General features: G+C 43.8%; 1 protein-coding gene and 1 non-coding gene across 4 annotated transcripts in view; one reads left to right on the top strand and one right to left on the bottom strand.

Moving 5' to 3' along the window:
• Positions 1-17,781, top strand: part of LOC126356038 (unextended protein-like) — a 482,388-nt gene that overhangs the window by 313,173 nt on the left and 151,434 nt on the right. The window lies entirely within an intron of this gene.
• Positions 2,930-3,003, bottom strand: Trnas-cga (transfer RNA serine (anticodon CGA)). Its single transcript has one exon. It is a non-coding gene; the product is annotated as a tRNA-Ser (tRNA).

Raw genomic sequence — 17,781 nt, 5'->3', positions numbered from 1 at the left:
TTTCTTCTAACCTAAAAAACAAGAGAAACGCGACAAAATGTAATACAGAAGGATATTATATCTGCTACATAATATGTTAATTGTATATATAAAAGGAAACCTATATTTCCGGCCACTGTGATGCTTCCCAAGTAGAAGAATCGAAACGCGTGTGGCAATAAACAAATTGCCTTCATTTAGTTGCATAGACGGTACATACCTCCACGACTTATTAAATTTATGTAGGAGTCAACGAATAACCGTTAACATTGGTTTAGAGACTTACCTGGAATATGGTTACTCAGATTTCCTGCATTTGGATACACCCTGATGTATCCAAAACATACGTGAAAGATAGTTTCAAATGCAGAGGATGGATAAAAAAAAGGAAATACAGCGAGAAATGGATGTTTGAAGATAAATACAAATGGTAGCCCAGCTGGCAGGTTGCATTGTGGTATTTGAGCGTGAACAGGACCCGTTCAATGTCCTCAATACGCTGCAAGTGCCAGGAGTTGTGTGTGAGCACTACGTCGGACCTAAGTGAAATTGAACGACGGCAAATTGTTAGTCCCCCTATGGTAGGTACTTCCGTAACCAAGGAAGACGAGGTGTTCGGTGTTTCAAGAGGCACCGCAACGAAGATGTGCACCGTATACAGGGAAAGCGGAAAAAATTCATCCGGTAAGTCACAACGCGGACGGAAGTGTTATTGAGTGATCGTGATGGCCGCTCAGTGAGGAGGATTGTGACGGAAAATAAAAAAAACAGTTGCAAATGTCAGTGTAGAACTGAATGTCGCACTCGATAACCCAGTCAGCACCAAAACAATCCGAAGTGAGCTCCATAAGCGAGGAATTTGAGTGCGAATGCCCGTAAACCTGGAGTGTGGAGCAATGGAAAAAAGTTATTTGATCGGATTAGCGTTGCAGTACGCTACTTCCAGCTTTTGACAGTTTACATCCCAAGAGGGAAACAAGGCGGAGGTTGGGTGATGATTTGGGCAGCTATGTTGTGATGTTCCATAAGCCTCATAGTTTCTCTGGAAGTCGCATTACTTCCAAGGAGTATGTGATCGTTTTGGTTGATCAGGTTCATCCCACGGCAAAGTGTTTGTTCCCAAACGGTGATGCTGTGGTTCTCTCTTCACACAGCTCGCATCGTCCGGAACTGGTTTGGTGAACGCGAGGATGGGTACTTGCATTTTCACTGGCCACCACATATATCACTAATATTGAGTCTTCGTGGACTGCTTTGGAGGTAAGGGTGTGTGGTCGCTGTCCAACTTCATCATCGTTGCCTGAACCTGCCACTGTTTTTCAGGAAGAATGGTATAAGATTTCTTTCCAAACAATACTAAACCTGTAGTCATCCACTCTGAGACGACTGGCATCTGTTTTGAATGACAACGGCTTTCCTACGCCGTTTTAGGTACGGTAAAGTATTGCATTTATTGTGTTTCCATACTTTTTTCAACTCCTGTCTTATTGCCCAGTCTTAAAACAGCGAGAAAATTTTCATTATCCCAAGTAAGTAGTCTTCTGTTTTACTGCTGTTACTTTTGCAGTACTATTTTGTTTAGTATGGAAGAAATGGAGCAAAACAGTTCTTCCAAGTTCAAGACCAGTTTCGTCCTCCACATCCTCATAATTTTCAAGTGGATTTGGAGAGCTTGCTGTTAAGCAACATCAAATGACCGAATTATCATTTTACGTTGCTTTACAACAGAACAGTTTTTGAGATCCACCTGAATCTGGATGTGAATGCCGAAACCGTTCTTGGACATAGAAAAAGTAAAAGTCAGGAACTGGAGTGCCTCTCTTACAGATCCAAAAAATGGGTTTGAACAGTTACAGCATAGAAGTGGAAACCATATGTCAGTCTATGACATGTTGGAATTGATGATAAAAGACAAGGAAAATCTCCAGTGCACCATATCAACAAAATAGCGGCGCAACTGGATGAGTCTTCCAAGCACGCGTATGGCATAAAGTAGTCAAACAACGTTGAGGTGCGCTCCTCTATAAATCGGAGTGATAGATTCTCCCATTTGAAGTAAATATCTAAAAGACGACGGAGATCTGAACCACATCATATTGAGATTTACTACATGTTATCCACAGGGAAAATAACTGGGGCAAAGCTTGCGAAAATGCGACTTCTGCTGCCAACATACGAGCAACGAAACCTTATGTGGCAGAACAGCATTGAAATGAACGTTGTCATAGCACGTTATCTGCAAGGAGAGGACATGACCCTCTGGCAATAAAATATTGATATTTGTTAATTTCTACATGTATGAAATAACTATATTTTAGATTCAGTTGTCTTAACAACTTTACGAAACGGATTATTGTTTCCAGAAAAAACCCAAAAATAAAAAATAAAACTAGTTTATGGATTCCTCTGCATGAGAACATGTCCATGTAAAAACGAATAGTTTTAATTTGTACCACACCACGTCTAGCGAACTGCTGGGTGCCAATATTTTGCTGGGACAATATGTCAGCTCAGTCATCCAGTGATTTTCAGGTGTATATAGAAGTCTTAAATTTTACTGTTCTTACTTGTCGCTACAGCATAGCAAAGTATTTTTCCAGCATTGAACATTTACGGTCTTAGCCATGTAAGTTCAATACAGTAAATTTGCGTACCTAAATTTCTCTTGCAAACTACAAGAAAGTATGGAGAGAACTGGAAAGACGCTGACCCAAGTGGGCAATCAATCGTCTCCAAAGTGATAGTGTTTCCGAGCTGCAGATAGACGTATGCAAATCGAAGCCTCCACCTCTTCCCAGCAGCTAAATGAGAGAACTATTGCAGTTTACTGTTGCACTCCTACTTAGATTCGTAGCCCACAGTTATGAGAGTCGTAACAGAATAGAATGAGATTTTCACTCTGCAGCGGAGTGTGCGCTGATATGAAACTTCCTGGCGGATTAAAACTGTGTGCACCGACCGAGACTCTAACTCGGGACCTTTGCCTTTCGCGGGCAAGTGCTCTACCAACTGAGCTACCGAAGCACGACTTACGCCCACTCCTCACAGCTTTACTTCTGCTAGTATCTCGTCTCCTACCTTCCAAACTTTACAGAAGCTCTCCTGCACACAGTTTTAATCTGCCAGGAAGTTTCGTATCAGCGCACATTCCGCTGCAGAGTGAAAATCTCATTCTGGAAACATCCCCCAGGCTGTGGCTAAACCATGTCTCCGCAGTATCCTTTCTTTCAAGAGTGCTAGTTCTGCAAGGTTCGCAGGAGAGCTTCTGTAAAGTTTGGAAGGTAGGAGACGAGATACTGGCAGAAGTAAAGCTGTGAGTACCGGGCGTGAGTCGTGCTTCGGTAGCTCAGGTGTTAGAGCACTTGCCCGCGAAAGGCAAAGGTCCCGAGTTCGAGTCTCCGTCGGGCACACAGTTTTAATCTGCCAGGAAGTTTCGTAACAGAATAGTCTTATCCAGGCAAATACGAAGACACATTTACTTCAGGATGGAATCCATTGTGTGAGATCAAAGTCGTGTTCAAAATCAGTCGGCAGATCTCGAGCGGAGAGGTGATCGGACAAAACACATTTGTTAAATGAGGGTTGGCAAAGCGTCAGACACCAAAAACCGAGTCAAAAAAATAGTGTTTAAAGAGTAAGGCAACATTACAAGAGAATGACAGAGTTACAAAAGTTGTTGAAATTGCCCTCTATCATGCAAGTCACGTAATTGAGTACCACGCTGCATGTACTTAAACGCAAGTTATAGTGTTTGTCGGGAAATTGTAGTATCATACTGGTGAACATTTTTCTAAAATTGCTTAATAGTGTGAGGGTGAGGTGGGTGTAAATCTCGAGTCCGAGGGGGCAAAACCTCTTCGAAATATATTGTCTAGGAACCACGGACCTTGCCGTTGGTGGGGAGGCTTGCGTGCCTCAGCGATACAGATAGCCGTACCGTAGGTACAACCACAACGGAGGGGTATCTGTTTAGAGGCCAGACAAACGTGTTGTTCCTGAAGAGGTGCAGCAGCCTTTTCAGTAGTTGCAAGGGCAACAGTCTGGATGATTGACTGATCTGGCCTTGTAACAATAACCAAAACGGCCTTGCTGTGCTGGTACTGCGAACGGCTGAAAGCAAGGGGAAACAACGGCCGTAATTTTTCCCGAGGGCATGCAGCTTTACTGTATGATAAAATGATGGCATCCTCTTGGGTAAAATATTCCGGAGGTAAAATAGTCCCCCATTCGGATCTCCGGGCGGGGACTACTCAAGAGGATGTCGTTATCAGGAGAAAGAAAACTGGCGTTCTACGGATCGGAGCGTGGAATGTCAGATCCCTTAATCGGGCAGGTACGTTAGAAAATTTAAAAAGGGAAATGGATAGGTTAAAGTTAGATATAATGGGAATTAGTGAAGATCTGTGGCAGGAGGGACAATACTTCTGGTCAGGTGACTACAGGGTTATAAACACAAAATCAAATAGGGGTAATGCAGGAGTAGGTTTAATAATGAATAGGAAAATAGGAATGCGGGTCAGCTACTACAAACAGCATAGTAAACGGATTATTGTGACAAAGATAGATACGAAACCCACGCCTACTACAGTAGTACAAGTTTATATGCCAACTAGCTCTGCAGATGACGAAGAAATTGAAGAAATGTATGATGAAATAAAACAAATTATTCAGATAGTGAAGGGAGACGAAAATTTAATAGTCATGGGTGACTGGAATTTGAGTGTAGGAAAAGGGAGAGAAGGAAACATAGTAGGTGAATATGGATTGGGGCTAAGAAATGAAAGAGGAAGCCGCCTAGCAGAATTTTGCACCGAGCATAACTTAATCATAGCTAACACTTGGTTGAAGAATCATGAAAGAAGGCTGTATACATGGAAGAACCCTGGAGATACTAAAAGGTTTCAGATAGATTATATAATGGTAAGACAGAAATTTAGGAACCAGGTTTTAAATTGTAAGACATTTCCAGGGGCAGATGTGGATTCTGACCACAATCTATTGGTTATGACCTGTAGATTAAAACTGAAGAAACTGCAAAAACGTGGGAAATTAAGGAGATGTGACCTGGATAAACTGAAAGAACCAGAGGTTGTACAGAGTTTCAGGGAGAGCATAAGGGAACAATTGACAGGAATGGGGGAAAGAAACACAGTAGAAGAAAAATGGGCAGCTTTGAGGAATCAAATAGTGAAAGCAGCAGAGAATCAAGTAGGTAAAAAGACGAGGGCTAATAGAAATCCTTGGGTAAGAGAAGAAATATTGAATTTAATTGATGAAAGGAGAAAATATAAAAATGCAGTAAATGAAGCAGTCAAAAAGGAATACAATCGTCTCAAAAATGAGATCGACAGGAAGTGCAAAATGGCTAAGCATGGATGGCTAAAGGACAAATGTAAGGATATAGAAGCTTATCTCACTAGGGGTAAGATAGATACTGTCTACAGAAAAATTAAGGAGACCTTTGGAGATAAGAGAACCACTTGTATGAACATCAAGAGCTCAGATGGAAACCCAGTTCTAAGCAAAGAAGGGAAAGCAGAAAGGTGGAAGGAGTATATAGAGGGTCTATACAAGGGCGATGTACTTGAGGACAATACTATGGAAATGGAAGATGATGTAGATGAAGATGAAATGGGAGACCTGAGTCGAAACAAGGACCCCGGAGTAGACAACATTCCATTGGAACTACTGACGGCCTTGACAGAGCCAGTCCGGACAAAACTCTACCATCTGGTGAGCAAGATGTATGAGACAGGTGAAATATCCTCAGACTTCAAGAAGAATATAATAATTCCAATCCCAAAGAAAGCAGGTGTTGACAGATGTGAAAATTACCGAACTATCAGATTAATAAGCCACAGCTGCAAAATACTAACAAGAATTCTTTACAGACGAATGGAAAAACTAGTAGAAGGCGACCTCGGGGAAGATCAGTTTGGATTCCGTAGAAATGTTGGAACACGTGAGGCAATACTGACCCTACGACTTATCTTAGAAGAAAGATTAAGGAAAGGCAAACCTACGTTTCTAGCATTTGTAGACTTAGAGAAAGCTTTTGACAATGTTGACTGGAATACTCTATTTCAAATTCTGAAGGTGGCAGGGGTAAAATACAGGGAGAAAAAGGCTATTTTCAATTTGTACAGAAACCAGATGGCAGTTACAAAGAGACGAGGGGCATGAAAGGGAAGCAGTGGTTGGGAAGGGAGTAAGACATGGTTGTAGCCTCTCTCCGATGTTAATCAATCTGTATATTGAGCAAGCAGTAAAGGAAACAAAAGAAAAATTTGGAGTAGGAATTAAAATCCATGGAGAAGAAATAAAAGCTTTGAGGTTCACCGATGACATTGTAGTTCTGTCAGGACTTGGAAGAGAAATTGAACAGAATGGACAGTGTCTTGAAAGGAGTATATAAGATGAACATCAACAAAAGCAAAACGAGGATACTGAAATACTGTCAAAATAAGTTAGGTGATGCTGAAGGAATTAGATTAGGAAATGAGACACTTAAAGTAGTAAAGGAGTTTTACTATTTGTGGAGAAAAATAACTGATTATGCTCGAAGTAGAGAGGATATAAAATGTAGACTGGTAATTGCAAGGAAAGTGTTTCTGAAGAAGAGGAATTTGTTAACATCGAGTATAGACTTAAGTGTCAGGAAGTCGTTTCTGAAAGTATTTCTATGGAGTGTACCCATGTATGGAAGTGAAACATGGATGATAAATAGTTTGGACAAGAAGAGAATAGAAGCTTTCGAAATGTGGTGCTACAGAAGAATGCTGAAGATTAAATGGGTGGATCACATAACTAATGAGGAAGTATTGAATAGGATTGGGGAGAAGAGAAGTTTGTGGCACAACTTGACCAGAAGAAGGGATCGGTTGGTAGGACTTGTTCTGAGGCATCAAAGGATCACAAATTTAGCATTGGAGGGCAGCGTGGAGGGTAAAAATCGTAGAGGGAGACAAAGAGATGAATACACTAAGCAGATTCAGAAGGATGTAGGTTGCAGTAGGTACTGGGAGATGAAGAAGCTTGCACAGGATAGAGTAGCATGGAGAGCTGCATCAAACCAGTCTCAGGACTGAAGACCACAAGAACAACAATAGGAGGGAGCTGAACGAAGTAAGTCATTGTTGGCTGCATAAGGCGTAGCATTACGCAGAGGAAACCATTCCTACTAATAGATGGTATTAATGTGTAGTGTTTACAAATTGTTGCACCATCTGTACGTAGCAAAAAAAAAAAAAAAAAAAAAATTCAAGAGTGTGTGAAACTTAGGGGACGTAACTGATAAGATCATCAGTCCCTAAGCTTACACACTACTTAACCTAATTTATCCTAAGGAAAAACACACCCATGCCCGAGGGAGGACTAGAACCTCCGCCGGGACCCGCCGCACAGTCCATGCCTGCAGCTTCCTAGACAGCTCGGCTAATACCGCACGGCCATCTGTACGTAGCGCTTAGTTCACTGTGCCGCGTATGTGATGCTTACTAAAGACAAAGGTCCCAGGTTAGAGTTCTGGCCCTACCCACAGTTTTAGTCTTCTATGAAGTCTCAGTGTGTTGAAGATGCGCCTAAACGACACTGCACACTGAACACCCTCTACTTGTGCGTTCAGAAGGAGTTTTACAGCTGACGTGGGTTTTCAGTAGCCACAATGGATGAAATTCTGAAAGCGGAGTTATGTCTCAGGTCAAAATATGTTATAAGGAGTCCGCTCCACCGGATATTCTTGTTCCATACGGCATGAACCACTGACAGAAAACTACATGCTTTCTGCTGTCTTCAGCTGGCGATGATTCGACAGAACGAATTCTGCACAGATGCATCTTCAAACACTGGCGCAGTGTTCTGTGGTCACTACGAACACCGAACAGACTAGCTAGATAGGTTTCGCAAAAAATTCGTGGTAGTGAAAGGACGTGCATTCGTGCATTTCCAACGTCCGTCACGTTACCCAGTGTTAACACTTTCGGCCGCTTTTGCCACATTCCGTCTTCTCAATCTGTCCGTATAGCTTCTTGAAGCTGGATTTGTCTTGGTTCACCGTTACCATCATTTTCTGTGAAGGGATTCTAACTCTAGACACAACTGGCACGTCTAATGCAATGGATTCTCCCTGCTGTCGCCGTAACCGTTGCGATAAAAGACAAGACTGTTGCAGTGGTTAAGGACTGGACCCACATAACGCAATAGCAGCCTAGGGTGTACTAGATAACTTAAAGTGAATGCTGGGACGATTACATGTGTATGGTGTTGGCTGACTTTTTCATCCGATGGTCCTCCAGCGGTGCGGGAGCTCTGTCGGTAAAACCGTCTCTCAAGCAGGCGACGCCTTAAACTTAGTGTTCTTACCGTTCTTCCAATCACACGACGCGTTTTGCGAGGCACGGCGCCTCGCCCACAGGGCTGACGGAAGGGTAGGAATGCGGAAGGCGCCAGCCGGACGCTGCGAACGAAATGCGGCTGCGTGGCCAACTGCGCAAGCACAGGGGAAATACTAGTGTGTGGTGGCCGTGACCTTCGTCGCTAAAACGCACTTACTTCCTCTACACGCCGCCGCCATGGGCAAGGTGCGAGAAAGAACTTCCGGGTTGTGCGCAGTACGAGGTTTATCGAAAAAGAGTGATGCAAAAGTAGAACGGACTGAAGTCTCGCACACTATTTACTGTGGCACAAAGTAATTTACGATTCTTACACGTTTTATGTCAAGTTTCCTACCAGTCTATGCAATTCACGCACTGTGCGTTTATCCATATACAAGCCGTTACCCGCTAGTTTTGTTACGATGAATGATGACCAGTAAGCTACTGTACTTACAATAACGGCAGCTGCCTGTTACCTGCAGTTGTGCTCGCATCTCGTCATCGGATACTGCCTCACTAGAAAGCCTTCAGTGTTCAACATGTAAAGGCACGACGCATCTGTTTGTCATTTAAATGACGCCGTCGTTGAGTGTCTTAAAGTGTCTCAGCTGCAACAGACGCGTGACACTCGACGGCTAAAATGTGTTGAACTTTAGACTATTATTAGTATGTAAGCATGGATTATTGTATTTATTACGTTGAATCGTATTATGTAGATCATGTCAAACAATAAAAGCAGTTTCACAAATGTGGTCAAAACTCGAAGAGTAAATAGCTTTTTCAAAGAACAATATTTCCCCTAATTCGCGAAATATTCTTCAAATCAATAAATATCTTGCATTACGAACTTCACTTTCTGAAGTAGCCAATGTTCTTCCTTAGCGTTCAAATTATGTATTGGATTGTTTAGGGGAAGAGACCAAACAGCGAGGTCATCGCTCTCATCGGATTAGGGAAGGATGGCGAACAAAGTCGGCCGTGCCCTTCCAAATGAACCATCCCATCTTTTGACTGGAGCTATTTAGGGAAATCACGGAAAACCTAAATCAGGATGGCCGGACGCGGGATTGAACCGTCGTCCTTCCGAATGCGAGTCCATCTCGCTCGGTTTCAAATTATGTCCAAAGCAAATTTCATCAAAATAGGTTCGGCGTTATAGTTGTGAAATGGTAACAGGCAGTTGCTTTCACATTTATAATACAGGGTGTACATAAAGTCCAGGAACACTTCCAATTATTTATCGCACAAGAACCAAACATTGTGCAGATATCATACGTACATCATTTTGAAGAGAAACCCTGAAAGTTTCTTTTTAATGTGTACAGCCACAGCGTAGTTTGGTAATTTGCCGATAGTCAGCGCTACTCCGACACACAGCGAGTTCAGGTGCGCAGTGAGCTTTCTGTGTGTTGGAGTTCGACAAAAACAAGTGTGCTACAGCTGTTTAGCGGATATTAAGAACCAAGTACGGTAAGAAGCCAATTGCAAGGAAGGCTATTTACCACTGGTACAACAAAATCGTTACGACGGGTTGCTGGTGCCCGGCAAAGAGAAGCGGACGTCCCAGTGTGAGTGAAATGAATGTGGAGCGCGTACCAGAGACATTCATAAGGAGTCCAAAGAAATCGGTGCGTCTTGCATCTCGTGTCGAAATGGCTCCGCTGACAATGTGGAAAGTCCTGCGACAGAAACTGTCTGTGAAACCATTCAAACTGGAGCTAGTGCAGAAGCTCAATGACAACGATAAAGACAAGCGTTTTGAGTTTTGTTCGCAGTTGCAACAATTGAATGAGGATGGGGATGGCTTTGTTGATCGCTTAATTTTTAGCGACGAAGCCACTTTTCACACTAATGGGAAAGTGAACAGGCATAATTGTCGGGTCTGGGGTACAAAGCATCCACACGAATGCACTGAATTTGAGCGTGATTCCCCAAAGGTAAATATTATTTGTGTTGTCACCTCGAAAACTGTACTACTTCGCCGAGGGCACTGTCACTGGATATTCCTACTTGGACATGTTGCAGCAATGGCTGATGCCTCAAATGCAATCGATGTCTCCGTTAATCTTTCGGCAGGATGGGGCTCCATCCCATTTTCACCGTGAAGTTGGTGGGTACCTGCACACGGAGCTGCCGCATCGATGGATCGGCCGTGCTACAGAAGGGGACAGCTGTTTCAGGAAATGGCCTCCCCGATCTCCAGATCTCACTCCGTGTGACTTTTTTTCTGTATGGACACATTGAAGATCTGGTGTATGTACCGCCTCTAGCACGTGATGTAGCAGACCTGCAGGAGGGAATACGGGAAGCGACTGCCACAGTCGACGATGCCATGCTGGGACGGGTATGGCAAGAATTCGATTACCTTATTGATCTCTGCTGCGTAACTCATGGTTCGCATATCAAATGTTTTATTATTGAAAGTGTTCCCGGACTTTGTGTGCACCCTGTATTATCGTGCATTTCAGATGAGGTAAGGATGAACCAAAGTCAAGATTCAAGCAGCTGTACGGATAGTTCGGGAAGACAGGGAATGTGGCAGGTGTCTAGGCAGTAATACATTTCACCCCGGAAGAGTCTCGTCGTTCTATTTCGTTCCGCTTCGACGACCACTACACAGGAAACAGTTCTGTCCGTGACAGACACTTGCAACGTATTGTTGGAACTGTATTGGTGCCGTCAGCCCTCAAATATAACAACGCCACTACACGCTTACGTAGTATGTTCAAGCACGCACTTCTGGCTGTGTGTTCATATTTTTGACCGAATCACTGTATATGTTAGTCGTCTAACGTTGAGTCACGTAATACATTGCATCCCATCTACTGTGTCAACTGTTGAAGACAGCTAAGCGAGGTTTTTGACGGTCTCTCCCTATTTAGAATGAACTTACCGCACTCTGTTAAGGTTTTCTGTCCAAATGGCATCTTTTCTGCTGTTCTTCAAACATTGTTTTATATTCGTTTACAAACAAACCCTTTTACGTGTTTCTCTGTTGATAATAAATATAAACAATGCAGAACCGAAACGGAGCTTTCTCTAAATTAATATTTATATTGCTACGACGTAAAGTAGCTCAAAAAATGGTTCAAATCGCCCTACAAACTATGGGACTTATCGTCTGAGGTCATCAGTCCCCTAGACTTAGAACTACTTGAACCTAACTAACCTAAGGACATCACACACATCCATGCCCGAGGCAGGATTCGAACCTGTGATCGTAGCAGCAACAGCACGGTTCTGGATTGAAGCGCCCAGAACCGACAGCGCGTAAAATAGCCTCTCCAACAACAAAGCAATTATTCCGTTTACTGGGCGAAGGTGTGGAACGATAAAAAAGATAAAAGTGAAAACAATAATCTACCGATATTAGGTCTTCAACGTTTGAAGATATCAATATGTGTCTGTTCCTTTTTTGGATATGTCACATACAGTCATTATGCAACATGGCAGGCGTACTATTTTTCAACTTGAAGCAGTAATAGTAATAATAATACAATGCGAAATAAAAATAAAATACATGAAATCCAATAACTATACACCAAATATATATAATATACCACAAGCCTTCGACAGTTCTCAAACGAATTCTAATAAGGTTCTGTATCACACTTGGTAAATCTAGAGTCACAATACCTTCTATACTACCTCTTGTTTAAACGTCGCCCAATAATTTGGTGGGACTAGGTGAAACTCGAATCCGCATATCCCTTATTGGCTGCTGGTTGACAAGTTTAGGGATGCACCGTATAAACGAAAATTGTCAAATAGTTTATTATATGCAAACCGACTCTGCCTCTATTACCAGTGAAAAGCATACCTGTTCAAAGTACAAAAGGAGAATAGAAACGACTGTTAAGTATGTTGGTTGATTTGGAGCAGAGGTCCTAAAAGCCATCTTATCGGTCTCGTCGGTTTATGGAGGAATGGGAAAGGAAATCAGCCATGCCCTTTCAAAGGAATCATCCCGGCATTTGCCGGAAGCTATTTAGGGAAACCACGGGAAACCTAGATGATGACCGGACGCCGGTTTGAACCGCCGTCCTTCCTAATGCCAGTCCAGTGTGCTTTTCTAGCGTTAAACATGTGTTAAATGCATTACGTACCAGTGATGCTCCCTCAGCTGTTTGCACTCATCGTGCTCCGAACCTGAGCAGTTCCTGATGTTATATTTGACTGGCAATGTTAATTACTATTCCCCAGTAATAAGGATTTTTAGATTTGAATACAAAGTACGGCCACATCTACCTACATCGTTGTTTCCTCTAATATCAACGTTCAGATGACACTGCAACACAACATGTAATGGATCACACTTCTACAGGTGTGCTTATTGCTTCCCTTCGCCGGCCGAAGTGGCCGTGCGGTTCTAGGCGCTACAGTCTGGAGCCGAGCGACCGCTGCGGTCGCAGGTTCGAATCTTGCCTCGGGCATGGATGTGTGTGATGTTCTTACGTTAGTTAGGTTTAATTAGTTCTAAGTTCTAGGCGACTGATCATCTGAGAAGTTAAGTCGCATAGTGCTCAGAGCCATTTTTTGAACTTCCCTTCCGTTGCCACCTCTGTCTTGTACTGACCGATGGGACCTAGTGATTAGTACATTGGACTCGTGTTCGTGGGGGACCCAGATTTGTTTTCCATAATTTTCCCAAATCGCTCCAGGCAAACGCCCGAATGGTTCCTTTAAAAGGGCACGTCCGATTTCCTTCCCCCCGTTCGTTCGTAATCCGTGGTAGCGCTCCGTCCCTAATGAACACGCTGTCGACGGGACTTTAGGCTCCAATCTTCCTACATACATTCCTACCTACCTTTTTTGCGAACAAAACAGTGAGCCACTCTCTGACGAAATAGGTTTTATTAGTTTTTCCACGATTACAAGATAATCTTTTGACAATTTATTCTACACTGCTTTAGCTGTTGCTTTTTGCAAAGAGTATAATTTAATAAATGCCTTCCTTTTTTCTGTCTTTAGAGCTTTGAATGAACCTCCATTGTGATTTGGTGCCCAGTGATCTGCCTCGCCATCTCAGTGTAGCCTTACTGCCACTAACAGCATGCAACTCTGTGACTCGCCATTACATTGCATCTGCAGCACACATTCCCAAAATTACTAGCAATAGCTTGTAGTGGTGTTTTGTTGCATGCGTCCTCTTATCCTGCGTCGTGCACCCCTCTGTATATCTGATAGGTGTTCTTCTGCAGATTGGTAACGCAACCGCTGGGCACACACGCATGCTGAGAATCTAACAGTGGCAATAAAGACGACATTGTGGTATTGTCTTACTACTGACAATGGTGGCTTTGAGTAATGGCTCCAACTCTAGTTCGCTTGCGCGTGATTTGTAAATGTTCTTATTGTTTTTACTGAAGTGAGCCGAAAAAAACTTTCTTCGCTTAAGTGCACTCTGAAATATCCAAGACACGGCTCCTGCGAACTGAAGTTTCTCCTAATTTGAGAATAAGATTTCTAGTCACTGCCACGTACACTACTGGCCATTAAAATGGCTACACGACGAAGATGACTTGCTACAGACGCGAAATTTAACCGACAGGAAGAAGATGCTGTGATATGCAAATGATTAACGTTTCAGAGCATTCATACAAGACTGGCGCCGGTGGACACACTTACAACATGCTCACATGAGGAAAGTTTCCAACTGATTTCTCATACACAAACAGCAGTTGACCGCCGTTGCCTGGTGAAACATTGCTGTGATGCCTCGTGTAAGGAGGAGAAATGCGTACCATCACGTTTCCGACTTTGATAAAGGTCGGATTGTAGCCCATCGCGATTGCGGTTCATCGTATCGCGTTGGTAGAGACCCAATGAATGTTAGCAGAATATGGAATCGGTGAGTTCAAGAGGGTAATACGGGACGCCGTGTGCTGGATCACAACGGCCTCGTATCACTAGCAGTCGAGATGACAGGCATCTTATCCGCATGGGTGTAACGGATCGTGCAACTACGTCTCGATCCCTGAGTCAGCAGATGGGGACGTTTGCAAGACAACAACCATCTGCACGAACAGTTCGACGACGTTTGCAGCAGCATGGACTATCAGCTCGGAGACCATGGCTGCTGTTACCCTTGACGCTGCATCACAGACAGGAGCGCCTGCGATGGTGTACTCGACGACGAACCAGGGTGCACGAATGGCAGAACGTCATTTTTTCGGATGAATCCAGGTTGTGTTTAGAGCATCATGATGGTCGCATCCGTGTTTGGCGACATCGCGGTGAACGCACATTCGAAGCGTGTATTGGTCATCGCCATACTGGCGTATCACCCGGTGTGATGGTATGGGGTACCATTCGTCACCTCTTGTTCGCATTGACGGGACTTTCAACAGTGGACATTGCATTTCAGATGTGTTGCGACCCGTGGCTCTACTCTTCATTCGATCCCTGCGAAACCCTACATTTCAGCAGGATAATGCACGACCGCATGTTGCAGGTCCTGTACGGGCCTTTCTGGATACAGAAAATGTTCGACTGCTACCCTGGCCAGCACATTCTCCATATCTCTCACCAATTGAAAACGTCTGGTCAATGGTGGCCGAGCAACTGGCTCGTCACAATACGCCAGTCACTACTCTCAGAGAACTGTGGTATCGTGTTGAAGCTGCATGGGCAGCTGTACCTGTACACGCTCTGTTTGAGTCAAAGCCCAGGCGTATCAAGGCCGTTATTACGGCCAGATGTGGTTGTTCTGGGTACTGATTTCTCAGGATCTATGCACCCAAATTGACTGAAAAAGTAATCAAATGTCAGTTCTAGTAAAATGAATACCCCTTTATCATCTGCATTTCTTCTTTGTGTAGTAATTTTAATGGCCAGTAGTGTACTTTCAGCAGAAAAGAAGTTTGTTTTACGATGTTCGTTGATTTTGGTGTGTACTCACCATTGCTGCATCATTGATAAAACATTTGATGCTTTCGCTTCCAATTCTGCCCTCGATTATTTTGGGAGAAAGTACTAAAATGTCGACTTCTTGTGTAACGACGTCGTCTGCAACAGAACACCAAACTCCCCACTCCTACCACATTTCCAATCGTCGCCTCTTCATCCCGTACAGCTGTTGGAACTACATTGGATAAATCTGCGAAAAATTGAGTAGCAGTTGGATTTTAGTGGTAATTCTTTGGTAATGCATCACCTTTAGCTGCTGTCAAACTTGTCATATAACAGATCATTTTGTAAAATACCCTTCCAGATTGCTGCAAAAGTAGGCTACAAAACTTAAGGACGATACTGATTAACTTATTAACAACTGGAAATAAATGACAGTGCGGGAGCATGTTGCCAGACGTCTCCCACTCATCCACAAAAAGCTGGACATCACACGGCGTGATACCAGCACTACTATAGCGCCAAATGGGAGACGAGGCATTTGAAGAAACGGGAAAAAGACAGTGTGTGTCAATCAGCGAGCAGTTTGGGTGCCCCACAGTGGTGTTCTTCACACCAACATGGCCCGGAGACAACATCTGGATGACTTTACACGAGGAAGAAACATCGGAAAAATGGAAGTAGTGTGAGGAATGTAGCGCAGGGGTTTGGTATTGCTTACAGAGTTGTTTCACGTGCATGGGGAGCGTTCCGAACCGCAGGCACTGTTGCCCAAGTGAGAGCAGGTGGTCGACCACTGTCAACTATAGCAGCAGATGGCCGCTAAGTTCTGCAACTGGCAAGTAGGGGCCCACGCCAATTGACGGGCGCAGCTGCAACCACATTTAACAGTAATGCTAGGTGCGCAGTATAAGGACCCATATCGAAAAGCGCAGGTAGAGGAGCACTTGTAACGAGCGGATATTCGGCGAATTGACTGGCCTGCCTATTGCCGTGACTTAAATCCCATGGCTCACGAATGGGATGCATTTGGGGGACGAATTGCAGCGCGTTGACAGGAAGCGACGACCATCCAACAGTTGGCAATCGCGTTGTTGGACAAAGAAACTCCCTGCCGAAGGAACTGCTTACCATCGCTGTGGCCAGCAAGGGAGCACGCTGCAGAGCATGCATTTGCCGCCCGTGGTCACCACACAACCTGTTAACCCGATACCGTGGTTTTTAAATGCCCTGCTGCGTGCTGTGAAAACATCGTTTTCTACATCAGCTAGTATGATTGTTGGGTGTGGTAGACATCTAAACAGTCTTCTAAATGTAGAGTAACACAATACTTCATTGCCCTGCAATTTAATTTCCTTTTAGTCTGCAATTACAAGTCTTCATTTGATGTGACTCAATTCAGGGAGAGCAACATGAATCGCGGTGACATCAGTGTAATAATTGTCTTTATAAAAATCTCCTTTCCGTTCGTCTCACTAGATCTTTCAGTTACCTTCTGTATTATATTACAGCAGTTACTTTTTATGTGTGGTCAAATTTTCATCGAGCATTGGCAGTGACACATCATTCGAAAGTTAATTTTGTGCTGAAGTTTTGCTCACCACCGTGTTTCACAGCTTCCAAGTCTGCTGTTAGTAATTATTTCTTACTTATTTATTGCTCTAGATCTATTAGCTGTGAGCCGGCCGGTGTCGCCGTGCGGTTCTAGGCGCTTCAGTCTGGAACCGAGTGACCGCTACGGTCGCAGGTTCGAATCCTGTCTCGGGCATGGATGTGTGTGATGTCCTTACGTTAGTTAGGCTTAAGTAGTTCTAAGTTCTAGGGGACTGATGACCACAGATGTTAAGTCGCATAGTGCTCAGAACCATTTGAACCATTTTATTAGCTGTGTTTGGACGGGGTGTTTCAAAAAGAATATACGTATTTCGAATGCATGTATTTATTAAACTTCAAGACACACGAACATGAAACTGTACACACGCATTTACGATCCTCTCAAGTTCAGAGTACAGATGTTCAATATGTCCTCCATCAGCGACACGAACAAGATCACATCGATACTCAAATTCCTCGCATACTCGGGCATGCATGTCCTTCGTCACTGATGCTATGGCAGTACGCATCCGGTTCTTCAACTCTTCTAGGTTCTGTGGGAGTGGTGGTACATAAACATTGTATTTAACGAAACCGCACAGGAAAACGTCAGAGGGTGTCCGTGGAGTCCAGCTGAGACAAGCTACGTCGCCAGCTCCTTGACGGACGACTTGTCCAACGGTTCGGTAGAATTTCATTCAGATATTCACGCTCTTGGCGACTCCAGTGAATGGGTGCCCCGTCTTGTTGAAAAATGAAGTTGTCTTCGTGCATCCTCGGAAACAGCCAATTTTGTAACATAGCGAGATACTGCTGACCGTGAACCGTGTTTCCATCAAAGAAGAATGGGCCGTAAACAGATGATCGGGATACCGCACAAAACACATTGCCTTTAGACGAATCTCGTACATGTTCAGTGGCTGCATTTGGATTCTGTAGGCCCCAAATTCGAACATTGTGTTTGTTTACCTGGCAACTAACATGGAAA

Source organism: Schistocerca gregaria, chromosome 1 (assembly GCF_023897955.1).
Source record: "Schistocerca gregaria isolate iqSchGreg1 chromosome 1, iqSchGreg1.2, whole genome shotgun sequence".
NCBI classification, from domain to species: Eukaryota; Metazoa; Arthropoda; class Insecta; order Orthoptera; family Acrididae; genus Schistocerca; species Schistocerca gregaria.
The sequence above is the reverse complement of the archived record's forward strand: the minus strand, read 5'-3'. Positions and strand labels throughout refer to the sequence as shown.